This window comes from Spermophilus citellus, assembly GCF_964194105.1.
Source record: "Spermophilus citellus genome assembly, chromosome: 3".
NCBI classification, from domain to species: domain Eukaryota; kingdom Metazoa; phylum Chordata; class Mammalia; order Rodentia; family Sciuridae; genus Spermophilus; species Spermophilus citellus.
Genome location: NC_138184.1, coordinates 138235120 through 138239986, shown reverse-complemented (window position 1 = coordinate 138239986; position 4867 = coordinate 138235120). Strand labels below are relative to the sequence as shown.

The 4867-nt window shown below is 42.9% G+C and overlaps 1 pseudogene across 1 annotated transcript; it reads left to right on the top strand.

The window, feature by feature from the left end:
* Positions 1 to 2002: 2002 nt before the first annotated feature.
* Positions 2003 to 3901, top strand: LOC308643442 (MAP/microtubule affinity-regulating kinase 3-like; annotated as a pseudogene). Its single transcript has 2 exons — positions 2003 to 2014; positions 2097 to 3901. The product of its transcript is annotated as an MAP/microtubule affinity-regulating kinase 3-like (transcript).
* Positions 3902 to 4867: the final 966 nt, after the last annotated feature.

Below are 4867 nucleotides of genomic sequence, written 5' to 3'. Positions count from 1 at the left end.
AGGTCTAATGCAAATAACAGTGTTGGCAAGATTAGCTTCTGATTTTAGGCATGTATTATGGCCAAGCTTTGGGGTTGACATGGAATGAAAGGCACATGCATTTGTTGAGAAAACAGACAATTAAACAGATGGGTATAACCAATTAGGATGAAAATGCAACAGATCACTTTTTATTTGGGTTGCTTTCTTCTAAGAGGCAACAACATAAGGAAAAAGAGAAAATAGTTCAGAAAAGTAGGAACTGTTGCACAGAGAGAAGCCTGAAAAAAGATTCTTTTAGATACTCAAAAAAGAGACTTGGTAAGGTCTACCTTGGCCTACACCTATGCCGCCCATGGATTTGCAAGAGCCAGATTGCGTGCACTTGTGTGTGCATGTGTGTGTGTTTGTGCATGCATACCCCTTTCCAGCAAACCTTCACAGCCTTCACAGGCCTACTCACACACTCAGACAGTAATAGCATCAGCATCTGTCATCTTTTCACACCAAGAGCAATAGAGCACACTGATGTAAAAAGAAAACACATCCCTCAATCAGCTCTGGGTAAAGAGTAGATGCCAAATAACTATATTTCTAAAATTGGAAATACTGTGTGCATCTTCCAAGTGATGCTGGTAAAAGGTTCACTCACTCATAAATACAGGGATGCAGCTGGCATTAAGGGGTGGATTTTCTCAGCAAGGGGCCCCTTAATGGCAGCTGCCTGCCAGAAAAAAAAAAAGCATGTGAGGCACTGAGTTAATTTAGCCTTGAATACCCTCCCTCTACCCCCAGGTTGGGTCCAGCCTTGGAATAGAATTGTGGGCTGAAAGGCAGAGACCATACACAGTTTCCACATACAGAGGGTCTGGGCATTGTAACCCAATTTTGAGACTAAAGAAGATTATATAAAGGATCATAGATGATCATTATCCTTCCTATTGTTTTTCTGTGAAGGGGAAAAATTTGTGAATCTCTTGCTTTGGAGATTTTTATATGACTGAATAATTTTTGAGATATTAATTTATGTGTTTGGGCTTGCGGAGTCTGATTTTGTTTTCGGGTTGCCCATTCATGAAGACTATTCGCTCTGTGCTTCATCGGTACAGATAACTCTGTACTGGCAAGCATGTCTGGTATTTACTTTGTAAGGCTTCGTGGAGATCCTAAGAGCTTTGGAAGAGGGGGTGAAGGGTATTCAGTAGTAGCGGCAAAGTGACCTGAAGAATCAGAAGGTAGAGAGGCTCAGCTTTGCTCTCCTCTTTAGTCCACAAAGTCTTGGGCTGCAGCAGGAAAAGAGCAATAGAGAACAGGCATCCGGTAGCAGTGAGAGTCAGTCTGGCTTCCAGAAGCATCCTGGTGATGAACCAAAACCCTGAAAGGAGTGCTATCTAGGGTATATTGGCAGGTGGCACACAGTTGATGTTACCCAATGTTCCAGGCAAACAGAGGCAATTGACAGCTCCAGTGTCTAAGACCAAATACAAAAGGCACCTAGCTACCATCTTAACAATCCAACCAATTTCAGGAGTCATGGCTTGCCCTGAGGATGACTGAGGTCACATTTTGCAATAGGCCTGAGAAGAAGCAGGTCCTAGAATTAAAATTGGGCTGACATCTATAAAATAAGGAGATGTGATTTTTTTTAAATGTTTACCTGAGTTTGTGAGCTGACATTCCTACCTCCTACATGTGGATGACTAACATTTCTCAGAACAGATGTTGGTCTTTATTATCTGTTTTGAGTCTGTTCTAGGAAACTATGGTGCTGCCTTCTCACACCCAAAGAGGAAGCTCCCATAGGAGTTGCCAGCACTGTGCATGGACCATGAGGGTGATGTGATTGCCTCTTTGGTGGGCAAAGCACTGCTTCTTCCCCTGCACACAGTGTTTGTAGTCAATTAGAACCACGAATTCTGAGGACACAATAAATCCCCACCTGGCATCATCTCATCTGAGTTTTTTAGTTTCTCTCTCCTTTGGTTTATATCTCTGGTTCCTGCCACAACAAGGGGTTGCAGGAATGCATGGTAAGGTAGGCTCAGCACATGGGGATTGCTATCTCTAGACTCCAGGGTTAAGGAAACAAACTGTATATCTACTTAATCATCATGTAGTATGCAAGTGGAGGTGAATTTTTTTGACTATGTGATTGCACACAGAAGAATGAAGAAAAAAAGAAGCAAGAGCTAAATTTAGACAAATCGTGTCTGCAGTACAGTATTGCCATCAAAAGCGATTGTTCACAGAGACCTCAAGGCAGAAAATCTGTTGTCAGATGCAGATATGAACATTAAAATAGCAGATTTTTGTTTTAGCAATGAGTTTACTTTGGTCACTAAACTAGATACATTTTGTGGGAGTCCTCCATATGCAGCCCAAGAATTCTCCCAGAGCTAGAAGTACCATGAGCTGGACTTGGATGAGTGGAGTCTTGGAATTATTCTGTACATTCTAGTCAACCAGTTGCTTCCCTCTGGGGGCACAGAATCTTGGAAGGAACTTAGAGAGTTTTGAGGGAAATACAGAATCCCTTTCTACATATCCACAGGCTATGAAAAGCTGCTCAAATGCTTTCTGGTGCTAAACCCAATTAAGCTAGGCATTCCAGAGCAAATCATGAAGGACGGGTGGCTCAACGCAGGGCATGAGGAAGATGAACTTGAACCCTTTGTTGAACCAGAGCTGGACTAGAAGAGAATAGATATTATGGTAGGAGTGGGATATTCACAGGAAAAAAATCAAGAATCTCTCAGTAAAATGAAATATGATGAAATCACAGCTACAAAATTATTGTTGGGGAGAAAATCTGCAGAGCTGAACACTAGTGACTCCAATTCTAACAGCTATTTTTCACTTGCTAAGGTGAGGCCAAGCAGTGACCTCAGCAACAGCACCAGACAGTCTCCTCCCCACAAAATTCAGAGAAGCTTTTCTTCAATCCAAAAGCAGAGAGCCTACAGCGACCATGCTGGACCAGCTATTCCTTCAGTTGGGGCATATCCAAAGAGGAGTCAGATAAGCATTGCTGTTAGTGACCTCAAAGAAGATGGAATTCCCTCCTAGAAATGAGGTGGCAGTGCGGTAGGAGGAGAGGGAATTGCTCAAGCCAGTCCAATGCTTGGGAAGGCAAGTAACCCCAACAAAGTGGACATTCCTAAATGCAAGAAAAGCCCTGCTGTCCCCAGCAGTAGCACAGCATCTTTAGGGATGACACAGCAGAATTTTTCATGAGAGAATCATGGTGGGCAGACATTCAGTGATCCAGAATGGCATGGAGAACAGCACCATTCCTTATCAGAGAATCACAGTTGCTTCAACCCACAGTATGGACTGTTGAAAATGGTCAGCAAGGGGAACTTTGCAATGCCACCACCCAGGACCGAATCCACTTCCCCCATAGGCACTGCCAGTCTTAGCACTCCACCGCCAGCCCCGGGAGCTGGCGAACTGCAAGATACAAGGCCCTCCTGCCTTGCCCAGCCTGGCCCAGGAAGCTATGCCACAGTCCCAGACTCCAAGTAGAGGCTCCACTAATCTTTTTTAGTAAATTAACTTCAAAACTCACAAGAAGGCTTCCAACCAAGTATGAGAGGAACAGGAGATATAAGGGCTCAAGTCACAATGCTGCTGATCAAAAGAATCTCTGCCCTTCACCTGGAACATGAAAACCACTAGTTCCATGGACCCCAGTGACATGTTGCGGGAAATCCGCAAAGTGCTAGGCGCCAATAGCTGGGACTACAAGTGGAGGGAGCCCTTCCTGCTCTTCTGCGTCCATGGCACACAGAGAACCTGGTGCAATGGGAGATGGAGGTGTTTGGGACTGTTTCTGAGCTGAGTTCAGTTCAAGCGTCTATCAGAGACATCTATAGCTTTCAAAATTATTGCTTTCAGAATTGCCAATGAGCTAAAGCTGTAACCCAGTCATTACGGTGTAAATTAAGTAGCAATTTAAAGTGTTTTCCTGAACACTGATGGACGTATAGAATAATATTTAGGCAATATTGTTTGCATCTTCTAAATCATGGCAGTGAAGTCTGAGGACAAGGGCACGTCTGGGAGTGGAAGCTGGCCTTTTCTACTAATGCACTATGTTAAAGTCATGTGACCCTGCGGGTAAAAAAGAAAAAAAAAAGAAATACCCATTTGAGACATGGAAATTTCTAACAGTTCAGTGCTCCATAAGTGGCTTTCAGTTCAGAGGAAATCCATCCCTCCTAACAGGCTCTCCGTTTAATGTAGTGTGAACTACCATGTAATGATAGCTACTTGGACAGTTAAATGCTTTTATAATTAAATCTTTATTGAATAGATTTCTTTATCTTTCCTAGGCAGTTTCCCACTATGTGCTTAAACTTGTTGGAGTATTGTCATAGAAATGTGATTTGTGTTCTGTGGCAGGGGAAGATATAATTTTATTATATAAATAGGCATTGAATTGCCAAAAAAAAAAAAAAAAAGGAAGCCAACACTGGCCAGGTTAAGTTAAACTAGTGCTGCTGTGTCTTTAGAGAGGCTATGTGGATTTTTCCTATGCCACACACTGCCTTTCCCCACAATCACTTGGCTTATTCAGTCCCCTGACCTTGGTATACATCATCCACCTCCCTTTTCCTGGCTAACTCCTGCTCATCCTTTAATACTTGACTCATCACCCTCAAATTTAGGAAGCTTTTCCAGATTGTTTCAGATCTCTCCCCCACTGGAATTTCTGTAAAACCCCATCCACTGTCCTAGAACATCTATGTCTAGCTGCCTCCTTTGTGGAGGCTGTATTTCCAACACAGTTAAGAATAAGCAAATGTTTGTAGAATGAATGAGTAAAAGAATGAATGAGTGGATAATTCTCAGTGATGCCACCACTTGACCCTTACTGTTAAAATCT